This window comes from Oncorhynchus nerka, linkage group LG7, assembly GCF_034236695.1.
Source record: "Oncorhynchus nerka isolate Pitt River linkage group LG7, Oner_Uvic_2.0, whole genome shotgun sequence".
NCBI lineage: Eukaryota > Metazoa > Chordata > Actinopteri > Salmoniformes > Salmonidae > Oncorhynchus > Oncorhynchus nerka.
The window spans coordinates 49,776,044-49,791,829 of record NC_088402.1 but is presented as its reverse complement, the minus strand read 5'-3'; the positions used below and the strand labels follow the sequence as shown (position 1 = coordinate 49,791,829).

General features: G+C 40.6%; 1 pseudogene; it reads left to right on the top strand.

The window, feature by feature from the left end:
- Positions 1 to 2,455: 2,455 nt before the first annotated feature.
- LOC115131825 (poly(rC)-binding protein 4-like) overlaps positions 2,456 to 15,786 on the top strand; it is a 48,622-nt pseudogene continuing 35,291 nt past the window's right edge.

Here is a 15,786-nt window from a genome sequence, read left to right as displayed (position 1 = left end):
TTAGGCTTTAGTTTACTACATTGCCTAGAAATAGGCCTAAATATTGATCACCCATATTTCTCTGTCTGAAAATCTTCCCACTCCTAAAAGTTAGGCTATAAAAAAATAGCTTAAGAGAAAGTGCAAGTCTCTCCAACTCTGCTCTCTTCAAAGTACATCTAGCATAGTGGCTGATATAGCCCCGTTATACAATATAAGGGCCATGTGAGAATCTCAGGTAATTTAACATATTTCTTAAGTTATTTTTGAGCACTTGATATTGCCTATTTGTCACGACTTCCGCCGAAGTCGGCTCCTATCCTTGTTCGGGCGGCGTTCGGCGGTCGATGTCAGCGGCTTTCTAGCCATCGCCGCTCCATTTTTCCATTGTTCCATTTGTTTTGTCTTGTTCCCTGCACACCTGGTTTACATTCTCTAATCACACTGCATGTATTTATTCCTCTGTTCTCCCCCATGTCTTTGTGTGGAATTGTTTTTGTTACTTGTTTCATGTTACGCGCCAGGCTGTTTTTTTCCCTGTATTCCGTGGATTTCATGAAGGATGTTTAATTGTTAAACATTTGCTTATTTTTGTGAATGTTTAGCGCCTTGCACTTTTTACCTTTGGCTGGTGGTTTTGACGCAGTGGCGTCTGTCTGTTTTATTGCCTCTGCCTTAATAAAGTGTGCGCCTGTTCACAACTCTCTGCTCTCCTGCACCTGACTTCTCCACCAATAGCGCACAACCTTGACACTATTGGGTAGCAAAATTGCTAGGACCATGGCTGGCAAGTGAGCTGTGTCACATACGCCAAAAATAACATTGCGGGACTGTCCTACAGCCAGAAACCTTGGTGTCTTCTTAGACCCTGACCTAAACCTCAAGTTATATTTATAGAAGGTTGTCACTGTATCTCTTTGTATAGGCCTACAGAAATCACTCCCATCTTCTACAGTTAGTTCAAAATGTTGCAGCTCGACTTTTAACAGGAACCAGAAACATTTTTCCACATCACACCTATTTTAGCTTCTCTACACTGGCTACCAGTCACCTTTAGAATATATTTAAAAATTGTATTAACCACTTTTAAGGCAAGGATTGGTTTAGCCCCATCCTATACCTCTGATCTTTTATCTCCCTATGAACCAGGACGCAGCCTGAGATCCTCTGGCAAGGCACTGTTGAACATCGCAAAGTCTATATGTTGAAAACGAAAGGCGATTGGGAATTTGCCATTAGACTTTGTAGACTTTTGAATGATATGCCACAGGAGATCAACATTGCTTTGTTACAATAGTATTACCAGTTTTGATAAAACTTATTTTGTCTATTCAAAATGTCAATAACTGTATGCATTCAATTATATACTCAATCATTTTTCAGTCAGTCAGTAAGCACTGATGTCCTGCACCTGTCTGTCTGTAATCAGTGAAATAAATGAAGCTGTTATCTTCCAATTACCCCAATATTCCCCTGTCTGACGAGGACCAAAGGACAGAGAGGCTGTTATCTGATGTCATGCTTCACAGTCAGGATTAGGGTTGCACAATTCTGGGAACTTTGAATACATTTCCTGTTATTCCAGAAATCCTAGTTGGAGGTTTTCAGATGTCCTACTTATTCCCTCCTGATTCCATGAATCCAACAACCGGGATAACCAGGGAATTTATTGAAAGTTAGGTAGGCCGTCATTGTAAATAAGAGTTTGTTCTTAACTGACTTGCCTAGCTCAATAAAAAAAATAAAAAAATACATAAAAAAAAATACATGTGAAATTTTGCAACCCTAGTCAGGATATTACTAAACCATTACAGACTGAACTGAGAATGTACAACTGCCTCAGTGCATGTTGGGGAAATGGAAACTATTGAGATTTTTTTTTAAATAGGTGGCTATAGACCTGTCTATAAATAACCTCACAGAGTTAAATAGCATTAACCATAATGGAAGTCAACAAAATACAGTATCGCCTAACTCTCATGATGAAAAATGAAATTGTGGCAGCAATAGAAAAAGTTACAGTTCAATATGACAAACTGAGGTCTTCACTAGATGGCAGTATGAGAGCAAGTAGTAGGAGAGCATGTTTCTGGACCGCCCACAGCAGACCTCCACGGGTGGGTATTAGACAACCCTTTGACACTTTTAACTTCGCCAACGCTCTGATATATTGACAGAATAAAAGCCATCAAGTATTGTGCGAATTGATGCGCATTGGTCCCAATTCCCAAGACTTGAACATATTAATTATTAGGCTATTAATTATTTCCAAGGAGCTAACCTACATTAAGCTATTCAAATGTGACAATTATTGTAATTTTTGACCAAGCACATTTTCCTTAATTGTAATCTTCTTCAACATGAGAGATAGACAAATAGGGCTCCCATCAATCGAACTAACCGATTGGTCATGCGACGCGCAGCGGGGAGCGTGAGACGTGCCCAAATTCATTCAGGGATCCGGTGGGATAACCATCACACTCGCCCGAGAGACAGAGCACCAGCGGAAACAGGGGTGGTTGGATAGTTGGGCAGACTGTTTTACCCAGAGTGCACTGTAGGCTACACACTGACAACTTCACCTTCGTTCGCAATCCGAAAGGGTAGTCTGTCACATTCGTTTCGAGCCGCATGCATCTCGCTCCATCGAGACGCCCGGTCTCCACGCACAGGCGGCTTGCACTCAGTCCTGTTCTGTCCTTTCATCGTGATACAGGGAGGAGAATCCGTACAAGCTCACAGTGGACTTTAATGTGTACAAAACCTGCTTTATAACGTTTCATGGGGATACTTTAGAGGAAATCATCTTGACGACCCTGCATATTAACAGGTAAGATACGAGTTTTGAGTTATCAATTCAAACGGCCACTTCTTATTATCTGGTGATTTCTCCAACTCCAAAAACCTCTCCTGTATCTTGCTGTGTCTTCCTATTCTCAAATGCCGAACTATTTCAAATAATGATTGAAAACTCCCTTGAGGTGTACATGTATGGCATTCAAAAATAATATATGAAATCAATTATATGGGCAATATTTGGTCTCACTTTGGCAGCTCACCTAAATTGCTCATTCTTGTATTTTCTAATGTGGTCTTTGAATTAAAAAATAAATAAATGAGGCTACACATCCATGTCATTTTTCTGCATAGACACAGTAGGCCTATTCAAAGAAACCTGAAATGGATGCCATATAAAGACACTTATAACTCCACGAGAAATAGTACAATCCCGACATATGCGCTCAAAGAACAACAGCAGTAGTTTATTGGGATTGAGGACAGACGTCCTCAAAAAGACTCTTTATGATAACGAAAGATGACCCCACTGACTATAGGCCAGTTCAAGACGCACAAAGATCACGCTCAACAAGAATGGCAGTGCTGAGGCGCGCGTGTGTGTTTGTGTGTGCGCGCGCGACAGGCGCATCACTCACTGGCATGCCGGCTGAAGGGAAAGACTAATGAATTGACCAAAATGTACGTGCGCCAAGGAAAATTCTACTTGCAGATTCCACTATAATAATTTCATGTTGTATTTCTTTATACACTCTAATGCTGCCAATGGTCAAACAGCTTGGTGATAATATTTTTTTAAACACTAACTTTGTTTAAGTTAAGTTTAAAAAAAAAATATCCTTACTAGATACAACTCTAGTAACAAACAATGTTATTAAAGAACAAGTTAATAAAATACCTACCATTTTCCATTTTTTTAATACCAAGTATTTATTTTAATCAACAAATCTTATATAGTGGATTCCCCCCAAATGCACAGGATTGTATTGTTATGTGTGTGTGTGTCAGCCATCATTTGTTTGATTGGCACTGCAGGTTTACTGTTTCTCAACCTCCTTCAACCTCTTGCCATTTAGGAGAATTTTAATTCAGCAAAAGCTTTACTGTGAACAAAGGGTACACAGACAGTCAGGTATGTAAATAAAATCACTAATCAGATAGGAATATGTTATAGTGAAAATTGATCATTCACCAAAACTTATGATCTTCCTCAAAATACTGCAATGCTGCTACCAATATCAAAAATCAGCTTGATGTTGGCATTAAAGCTTTGGATCTCCAGTTTACTGAAGCTGCTCACAAACAGGATATGGTCAAAGTCCTTTTCAAAGTCCTCTAAAATGTTTATGGTTTATATTTATTTGAAATTCTGTGTTTACCAGACTTATCAAGGCATAATGAGTTAGACCAATTATAACACAAAAGGCACCATTGAATTTTAGTGGGTTGATCATCATGGACTTTCCATAACAATAAGGTCAATGAAATAGCATCCACATGTGGATGGTCTGATTGATTAGAGAAAGCTTTGTACCAACTGCAATTAAAGATGGAGAGCTTCCTATATTCTGTTTTAGTGTCTATTTTAGGCCTGGTCAATCCTATTACACTGCTGGAAACCGGTATGACGAGAGACATAAGTCATGCATATCAATGATCCTGTACGAGTCATCTTTTCTTATGTCATCTTTCTGTAAACAGAGTTTTTGATATTATTTTATTCTACGAGGAGATCTCGAGGTTATGAACCTAATTTCCGAGAGAGACCTGGCATTAGTGCATGCTTACATACAGTGTTCCTACACAGAGTATCACAATATTACCTCCTATTTAAAATAATTCTCTCTCTGGGATGATTGTGTGTTCATTGAGGAAATATAAGGATGGGATAGAATACCCCCATAGAAAGGTGATCTCTCCCTGGCAGATAGTGAGGATCAATATCAAATCAAATCAGGACAGAATGTGTGTGTGTGTGTGTGTATGTGCATATGCTTTTGTTTGTTTGTGAGTGGAAGAGAGAGACAGAGAGAGGGATAATGTTTTCCATGTCTGTCCATCTATACGTTTATTTCTGAAAGAGAGAGATAGAGTCACTACTCACTCAGAGACAGGGAGAGAGGGAGAGAGGCCATCAGGCATGGCTGATGCTGACTCTGAACCTAAATGTAATTCCTTAATGCACTCCAAGAATCAAAGATCTAATAAGGAGTGGAAGGGCCTCTTCAATAATAAAACTGAATCAGCATCTCTGCAGCAGCAGCAAGGGCTGAGGGCTCAGAGGACTCATAAATAACAGACTCTAGCACTGACACATGCTGCTCCAATGGCTGGAAACTGCCAATACCCTTCCTAATTTACAACCAGGCCTGCCTGCTCAGTCAGAGGTAAATAAGCAATGTTCTAGTCAACGAGGAGGGTCTTGGTAAGGCTGTGGAGTATAGACAGTAGCTCTGCCTAATTGGTGTAAGCTGCAAACCATGACCATCTGTATGGTGACTCTGGGTAATAGTGTTTCAGAAGAGGAGGTAAAGAGAGGTGGGGATCTTGAGGGGATTTGTTAAAGGATGCAGGCTTATTAGTTGAGAGTCATAAGAGCTGAACTGAGTCATACAGATTCAATTCAAAGATTCAATTCAACCAATTATATTGCGCTATACCTTATTATGTCCTGACTGTTGATTTGTATTCAAATGTAAAGGCTCGTCAATAATATAAAAGCAGAACAATAATATTCAGTCAGCTATGTTCTTAGTAATGTCTTGCATTTGTTGTCACAGTGGTTTTCATATTACACATATACATTTTTTCTTTATGTATTTTAGATAAATCTCTCCTTTGAGTCCATAAGCTGTGTTTGTCAGTGTGTAATGAATATATGCCTCCCACATCATCGATTGAAATAGATGTTGTGTTGCAAGTACTGCTTTCTTAATAATGATGTTTTGACAAGATGTTGTTGAACAGCTCCACTATGAATACTACCAATTTACAATGCATTGATCTGTGAACAGTTCTTCCCCACAGACCTTCATAAGGCTTGAAGAGTGCACAATACATGTAACTCAATTGTTTTACCATCTTGAAGAGTTTCTCTTGATGAAATGCAACATGATAGTCTTGCTCTCTTTCCTATCTCAGGTTTGAACCCAAATAATTGACAGCCGACGGGAGATTCCCCTTAAATAAAATACTTTACTGTATTTATTGTGGCTCCCTAACCCGCTCTGCAGTATTCACTTTTGTCAAATACTCTGGAGTAGTTCTTTGGTCAAGTAATCAGATTGTTTTACTACTGATACTACTGCTACTACTGCTGCTGCTACTACTACTACTACTACTACTACTACTACTACTACTACTACTACTGCTACTACTACTACTACTACTACTACTACTACTACTACTACTATTACTACTACTACTACTACTGCTACTACTGCTGCTGCTGCTACTACTACTACTACTACTCCTACTACTACTACTACTACTACTGCTACTACTGCTGCTACTGCTGCTGCTACTACTACTACTACTACTACTACTGCTACTACTACTAATACTACTATTACTACTACTACTATTACTACTACTACTACTACTACTACTACTGCTACTACTGCTACTACTACTGCTACTACTACTACTACTACTAATACTACTACTGCTACTGCTACTACTACTACTACTACTTCTACTACTACTACTACTAATACTACTACTGCTACTAATACTACTAATACTACTACTGCTACTACTACTACTACTGCTACTACTACTACTACTGCTACTTCTTCTTCTACTTCTTCGTCTACTGCTACTTCTTCTACTAATACTACTAGTAATAATACTACTACTGCTACCACTAACAGGTGGAATCCTGGTAGTGAATTTCAGTCTCATGAGGATGGCTTACACAGACCAGTATTTTACACTTTAATCAGTCAGCAGACATTATTATGCAGAGTGACTTACAAGCTGTGCATAGACCCACAATGAAGAGCCTGAACTGCTGCAGTATACACCACAGCACTTCAAAAGTAAGTGGTGTGAAGTAGTGTATATATATGAAGAAAATGAGCTAAGGGGCTGTCTTAGTGACAGTAATCCGCTTTGCTTTGTGGAGCCAATCTATAAGGCAGTGCATTAAATGAAGGTTTCTCTTTCAACCGGCCCTCTGCATCAGTGTGTTTTCGCAACCACACACCGCGTCTGGAGGGAGAAGTCCCCCCCCCCTCCTCAGCTGCTGAGTGCCTGAAATATTTAACAAGGACTGCACTATTTTTGGATTTGTACTCCGTTTGTTTTGGAGCTTATGTAATAACCTGTTGTGTTTCAACCCTCCACACATGGTAGTGTTTGGCGTAAGTATGCCATTCTCAGACAAAGGCTCTGTTGGTTAACTGAAGTAAAGTGTGTTTTACCAATCAGGCGTGTGCTGCCGTTTTCAATATGATGCAAGGTTACTTTGAATGACAGCAGGGGTTGGGCATGTACGGGATGTGGCGCCAAATGCCATTCCATTATATTTAACATTAAGGTATTTCAGTATTGTTTGTTCTTTTATGCAGTAATTTGGTTTCATGTAGTCTGTTTTGGGCCTCTCTGGGCAAATTTCTGTGTTAGATTTAAAACAACACTGAAAGCTACAAGCTTCTCATATCCTTAGCTTACTTTGTTCTAGAAGCTATTGATCTCCCTCTTTGTCTGTATCTGTCTCTGTCTCTGTCTCTCTCTCTCTCTCTCTCTCTCTCTCTCTCTCTCTCTCTCTCTCTCTCTCTCTCTCTCTCTCTCTCTCTCACTCGCACTCTCTCCCTCTCTGTCTCTCTTTTCTATCTTTCTCTCACCCCCCCATCTCTCTCAAATCTCTCTCTCTCTTCTCCTGACTGCTCTCCAATGAGGTGTCAGATTCTCTGACTCATGCTCTGGGTTGGAGTATGGAAGCACCCCAAAAATCTGAGGAGGCACAAAGTATGTCAAGATGGCTGGGTTTGGTCGGGAGGCGGTCCCCCACTCGCATGCAGTCCTGCAATTCTAGAGCCATAATCCTTATGCTTAATTCTATGTAAAAAAATATATGTCTAAAGCCAACTTCATAAAACGGCTAGTAGTATTTCTGAGAAAACAAAACAAAAATACTTATTTTAAACAGGACAAATCTGAGGGGGCAAGCTCCCTTATTGGGCATGACTCTGGACAGGAGGAAAGTGTGAGGAAGTAATGAAAGAGCAGATGAAGAGGGGGAAAGTAATTCTGCAGAGAGAAAGATTGACCTTCATCCTGGACTGGGATAAAAGCTTGAGTTAATACCATGCCAAAGTGTATTCAGTTTGATGCCAAAAAGTATTTTGAATTATGTATGGTGCAAATGCAAGCTCTCTAATAATAGAAGATGTGCAATTGAAAGTGAAAACAAGGTAAATTAACTAAATAAATTCTAGCTTTGTTTTTGGGTCCTGTTTTTCAAAAAATATAATCCAACTGCTATAGTCAGTGATTTTTTAAACCAGTTAAGGACTACTCTTATTTTTTTTTACATTCTCCCAAAATGAGTTCGCATTATAGCAGTACCCAAAGCATGCTAGATAATCATCTAACATAGTACATTTAAATCTGGGACACTCAAATGAGTATGATATGTTACGTTTGGCATGGTTACATAAGACAGAATGTTACTTGAGGCAAAAACAAAAGGAGGTTGGGTGTGAACGGTGGCGTATAACAGAAATGTCTGGCAATCCAAAGTTTCCGGGTTCGAATGTCATCATGGACAAGTACTTATTGATTTTTATCTACTCTGCAACTACTTAACATGTTAGCTAACTCTTCCCCTAACCCTAACCTTAAACCTTTAAGCTAACTCTTCCCCTAAACCTAACCTTAAACCTTTAACCTAACTCCTAACCTTAACCCTAACCCCTAGCCTAGCTAACGTTAGCCATCTAGCTAAATTTAGCATTAGCATTAGCCCTTCTAGCCAAAACAAATTGTAATTTGTAACATGTCATAGAAATTGTCATTTGTAACATATCATACAGAATAGATGATGTACATTTACAAATTAATACATACCATACGAAACGTAAGATATCATACTAAATGTAGTGTGCCAGATGTAAGTACCGAAGAAAACAAACTGCTCTGAGACCAGATTGGGAACTAGCAGCCACTTGGAGCTAAGGGCTGACATCACAGAAACATGGCCTCTGTAATGATCATTAGCTATCTGAATGTTTGCCTTGTACTGTTCTATTCTCTCATGCTCTACTGAGAGGAACTATAGTTTCGTTAATGATGACTTCACACATGCCATGAAAGCAAATACCTTACGAGTGGCAACATCAACTGATCAACTCAAATCAAATCAAATTGTATTAGTCACATGTGCCGAATACAACACCGAAATGCTTACTTAAAAGAAACAAGTAATTAAAAAGCAGCAGTAAAATAACAATAGTGAAACTATATTCAGGGGGGTACCGGTACAGAGTCAATGTTAGTTGAGGTAATATGTACATGTAGGTAGAGTTATTAAGTGACTATGCACAGATGATAACAACAGAGAGTAGCAGTGGTGTAATAGTCTGGGTAGACATTTGATTAGGTGTTCAGGAGTCTTATGGCTTGGGTGTAGAAGTTGTTCAGAAGCCTCTTGGACCTAGACTTGGCACTATTGTACCGCTACTGCTACCGCTTGTCGTGCGGTAGCAGAGAGAACAGTCTATGCCTAGGGTGGCTGGAGTCTTTGACAATGCTTAGGGCCTTCCTCTGACACCGCCTGGTGTAGAGGTCCTGGATGGCTGGAAGCTTGGCCCCAATGATGTACTGGGCCGTTCGCACTTCCCTCTGTAGTGCCTTGTGGTCGGAGGCTTAGCAGTTGCCATACCAGTGCAGCTGTAGAACCTTTTGAGGATCTGAGGACCCATGACAAATCTTTCCAGTCTCCTGAGGGGGAATAGGTTTTGTCGTGCCCTCTTCATGACGGTCTTGATGTGCTTGGACCATGTTAGTTTGTTGGTGATGTGGACACCAAGGAACTTAAAGCTCTCAACCTGCTCCACTGCAGCCCCAGGGAATACAGGCGGGGATTGAGCACGCACCCCTGAGGGGCCCCTGTGTTGAGGATCGGCGTGGCGGGTGTGGTTACCTGCCCTTAGTACCTGGGGGCAGGCCCGTCAGGAAGTCCAGGATCCAGTTGCAGAGGGAGGGGTTTAGTCCCAGGATCCTTAGCTTATTGATGATATTTGAGGGCACTATGGTGTTGAACGCTGAGCTGAAGTCAATTAATATTATTCTCACATAGGTGTTCCTTTTGTCCAGGTGGGAAAGGGCAGTGTGGAGTGCAATAGAGATTGCATCATCTGTGGATCTGTTGGGGCAGTATGCAAATGGGAGTGGGTCTTGGGTTCCTGGATAATGGTGTTGATGTGAGCCATGACCAGCCTTTCGAAGCACTTCATGACTACAGACATAAGCTTCCGGGTTAGAGTCCCACTCCTTGAAAGCGGTAGCTCTAGCCTTTACCTCAGTGCGGATGTTGACGGTACTCCATGGCTTATGGTTGGAGTATGTACGTACAGTCACTGTGGGGATGACGTCATCGATGCACTTATTGATGAAGCCAATTAGTGATGTGGTGTACTCCTCAAAGCTATCGGAGGATTCCCAGAACATATTCCAGTCTGTGCTAGCAAACAGTCCTGTAGCTTAGCATCTGCTTCATCTGACCACTTTTTATAGACCGAGTCACGGGTGCTTCCTGCTTTAATTTTTGCTTGTAAGCAGGAATCAGGAGGATAGAATTATGGTCAGATTTGCCAAATGGAGGGAGACGGAGAGCTTTGTATGCGTCTCTATGTGTGTAGTAAAGGTGGTCCAGAGTTTTTTCCCCTCTGGTTGCATATTTAACATGCTGATAGAAATTTGGTAAAAACGGATTTAAGTTTCCCTGCTACTAGGAACGCCGCCTCTGGGTGAGCGTTTTCTTGTTTGCTTATGGCGGAATACAGCCCATTCAATGCTGTCAGTTCCAGCCTCTGAATATGGTGGATAGTAAACAGCTACGAAAAATACAGATGAAAACTCTCTAGGTAGTGTGGTCTACAAATTACCATGAGCTGCTCTACCTCAGGCAAGAAATAGCTCGGGACTTCCTTAGATATCGTACACCAGCTGTTATTTACAAAAATACATAGTCCGCCGCCCCTTGTCTTACTAGACGCCGCTGTTCTCTCCTGCCGGTGCAGCATATAACCAGCCAGCTGTATGTTGATAGTGTCGTCATTCAGCCATGTCTCCGTGAATTATAAGATGTTACTGTTTTGAATGTCCTGTTGGTAGTTTAATCTTCCACGTAGGTCATCTATTTTATTGTCCAAAGATTGCACGTTTGCTAGCAGAATGGAAGGAAGTGGGTTTTTTTGTTGATCGCCTACGAATTCTCAGAATGCGGCCTGTCCTCCGGCCCATTTTTCTCCGCCTCCTCTTCATGCAAATCACAGGGATCTGGGCCTGTTCCCGAGAAAGCAGTATATCGATCACGTCGGCCTCGTCAGACTCATTAAAGGAAAAAAAGGATTCTGTCAGTCCATGGTGAGTAATCGCAGTCCTGCTGTCCAAAAGTTATTTTTGGTCATAAGAGACGGTAGTGGCAATACTATGTACAAAATTTGTTTAAAAAATAAGTTACAAACAACGCAAATAAACAATCAAAAAATACAATCGTTTGGGGGCATGTAAAACGTCTGCCTTCTTCTCCGTCACCATCTTACATGGAGACTTTTGATATTGTGAATGTCAACCAGAAAGAATGATCAGTTTTCTCCCCTGTTTTGCTTGTTTCCACTCAACTTGGTCTCAGAGCATTATGTATTATTCTGTGCATAAATCTGAGACACCCTATTTAGTATGATGTATGGTATACATGTTGTTTTGGAAATTCGTAACATATTGTATGTTTTTAAACTTCATTAACACATCATACCAATTGTAATTTGTAAAATATCATACACAAATGAACATACAGTACCTTGCAAAAGTATTCAGCCCCCTTGGCATTTTTCCTATTTTGTTACCTTACAAACTGTAATTAAAATGATCTTTGGGGGGGATTTGTATCATTTCATTTACACAACATGCCTACCACTTTGAAGATGCAAAATATGTTTTACTGTGAAACAAATTTCCAAAACAAAATGATTTGTTATGAATTACAATTTGTTGTGGTTAACGTTAGCTTGCTGACTAACATTAGCTCTAGCGGTTAGGGGTTAAGGTTAGGATTAAGGTTAGGATTTAGGTTAAAAGGTTAAGGTTAGGGTAAAGGTTAGCTAACATTCCAAGTAGACACAAATTAGCTAGAAGGTAGTAAATAGTTGCAAAGTTCCTAATTAGCTAAAATGCTAAAGTTGTGTGTGATGAATTTCGACCACTCAACCCTTGCGTTGTTCACATTTAATGCCCACCCAATCACCCTCCCATCGTGTTTACCTTAAGTAACCTTCTATCTTAGGTAACCATACGAAACGTAATATATCATACTCATTTGAGTGTTCTGGAGTTACGTTTACTGTGTTGCGTCTAGTCTATGAGACCAGTCTGTTTCACTTGGGTCTTGTTGTGTATTGCTTGCAAATTATGAGTCCCTTTCACAGTGCGTGAGCTAGTATGGATTGAGGGCTGACAGGACAACCAGAGACAACGGGCATTTTATGTAGTAACAGAGTGGCATACTGACTTTATGGTATCAGTTGTCAACCCCACCCACTAATAATACAAATCAAGCTCACAAACACAAGTCTCATGATAGTGTCAGAGAGGGCTGTCACTCTCTTCTTCCTATCATGATATGTTTCTACAAGTTGCCATGACACAATGCATCCCATAATATTGATTCCTTGTATAATTCTGTGAGATTTGGGTGCTGTTCAATTACATATCCCATATGCTATGTTTGCTCCGCAACATGAACACTTGTGCTCTGACTGTATTTGCCTGAGAATGAACTCAGATTACATGTGAAATATATTTCCCTTAGAAAACCACATTAGTGGGAGCACAAAGTGAGCTAAGGCTCAGATGACCAGCCAGCAGAGTACCAGGGAAGGACAAGGCTGTTTGACTCCTTTTTGAGGCAGTAAACTGGCTTACGTTCCAGATTAATACTGGATCTGAAGCAAAGGGAAGGATAGAAGAGGGAAGCCCCACCCTGTGCAGAGGTTTGACCACTCCCATTAGAAGTAACAGAGAAGGACACTGAGAGATAAATTATTGTTATTTGTTATTGTTATGTGATTGTTATTGTTGAATGTATGGTTATTTTGACACTTGGTTATTGTTGTTACTGTTGTCCCGTTGACAATTTTGATTCTCATTTTTATATTGTAAATATCCAAAATAAGTTTTGGCAATATGTACATTGTTATGTTTGAATTGAATTGGTAAAACACTGGTCTTTCATTTCAAGCCTGTCTTGTTTCTTTGCAGTTTCCATCCCAAGCCTTCTCTCTCTCTCTCTCTCTCTCTCTCTCTCTCTCTCTCTCTCTCTATCTCTCTCTCTCTCTCTCTCTCTCTCTCTCTCTCTCTCTCTATCCCTGTCTCTCTCTCTCTCTCTCTCTCTCTCTCTCTCTCTCTCTCTGTCTCTCTCTCTCTATCCCTGGCTCTCTCTTTCTCTCTTTCTCTCTCTCTCTCTCTCTCTCTCTCTCTCTCTCTCTCTCTCTCTCTCTCTCTCTCTCTCTCTCTCTGAGGGAAAGGGAGAAGCAGCCATAATCAAGGCACTGTTGCATCCTCGAGTGGAACGTCTTTAAGTTCAGAACTCGCCAAATTCTTTATTTTACAGTATAGACTTATTTTCCATTTCACTTAGAGCTAAAGAATGTGTTGTGTCTTGATTGAATTCTGCCAAAGGCAACATCAAATCATCACCATCCTCACTCTGTTCCAGTCGAAATGAACCCTTCCCCTTTATCTTTGGGATTTTGATTATCCTATTTTTCCTTCATAATTATGTTTGGAGCCTACTGCAACACAAAGACAGGCCGGGTCTCCCTCATTAGGGTGTGGAGTGGACGAGTGGTCTCCCTCTAAAACAGGGAGGCGTATACTTTTCTGCTGGTTAATGTGGTGGCGAGATCTCTCTGACTCTCGAAAATAGCGGTGCCTGTAGTACATAGTTCAATACATGAATTATGAATACCTTTGTTGCTATAACAATGCTTTTTTAAAATTAACTCACTGGTTGCGATTTTATTCAGTTTTATTTGAACAGACAGATATAGAGGGGCAATCAACCAAGTGAAGGAGTTCAGGTGAGTCCAATGAGCGCAGATGCACGTAATGATGGTGACAGGTGGGCGTAATGATGGGCAGCCTGGCGCCCTCGAGTGCCATGGATGGGAAACGGGAGCAGGCGTGACAGTATCCCCCCTCTTGGGGCTGCACCCGGTGTCCCACCTGGGCGAGCCTGACGGGCTGGCCGAGACATGGCTGTCAGACGAGCCGGCTGAGGCATGGAAGCCCGACGTGCCGGTGGATGCGTGGGAGCCCAACGAGCCAGCGGACACGTGGGAGCCTGCGAACCGGCTGAGGCATGACATGGGGTGGGAGCCTGCCAAGCCAACCAGCTAAGGCGTGGAAGCCTGACGAGCCAGCTGAGGCACCCCCGGTTCTTCACCAGCAGCACCCTTACCCGACGTCACCAACAAAAACAAAAAACAAAAACTCCCTGATGCTTCAAGTTGTGGTGTCAGCATTCTGTAAGGACCGATGCTCGGAGACAAGAAGCAAGTACGGGGAGTGAACATTTAATGGATAACAGACAGGAAACAAACAATGACAGCATCTGAACAGAGGAAAACATAATGACATCAATGCTGACACGGGGAACAAACTGAGGAACAGACAGATATAGAGGGGCAATCAATCAAGTGAAGGAGTCCAGGTGAGTCCAATGAGCGCTGATGCACGTAATGATGGTGACAGGTGTGCATAATGATTGGCAGCCTGGTGCCCTCGAGTGTCAGGGAGGAGGAGCAGGCACAGGAGCAGGAGTGACGAAAACATGAAACATAACATAATAAATAACATTAATAGACAGGAACAGCTCAAGGATAGAACCAGTGGTGTAAAGTACTTAAGTAAAAATACTTAAGTCGTTTTTGGGGGTATCTGTACTAGAGGTTGAATGATTATGATTTTTCAACGCCGATACCGATACAGATTATTGGAGGATCAGAAAAAGCCGATACTGATTAATCTGCCCATTTTTATATATATGTTTGTAATAATGACAATTACAACAATACTGAATGAACAATGAACACTTTTATTTTTACTTAATATAAACCATAAAAAATATTATATTTCGTCTCAAATAAATAATGAAACGTTCAATTTGGTTTAAATCATGCAAAAACACAGTGTTGGTAAAGAATGTAAAAGTGTAATATGTGCCATGTAAAAAATCTAACGTTTAAGTTCTTTGCTCAGAACATGAGAACATATGAAAGCTGGTGGTTCCTTTTAACAGTCTTCAATATTCCCAGTTAAGAAGTTTTAGGTTGTAGCTATTATAGAAATTATGACGCGTCAACTATTTCTCTCTATACCATTTGTGTTTCATATACATTGTTCTTATAGACACTTTAGGTTTGCCAGCCTAATCTCGGGAGTTGATAGGCTTGAAGTCATAAACAGCGCTGTGCTTCAAGCATTGCTAAATTATGTCTGAGTGTGACCCTGAAATTTGAAATGGTTTATACTTTTACTTTTAATACTTAAGTACATTTGAAAATTATGCTTACTTTTTATACTTAAGTATATTTAAAACCAAATATTTTAGACTTTTACTCAAGTAGTCTTTTACTGGGTAGACTTTCACTTTTATTTGAGTCAGTTTCCATTAAGGTATCTTTACTTATACTCAATTATGACAATTTAATACTTTTTCCACCAATTTTAAAAAGGCACACGTAGCCTACATATCAATACATACACACAAACTATATAGGTCAA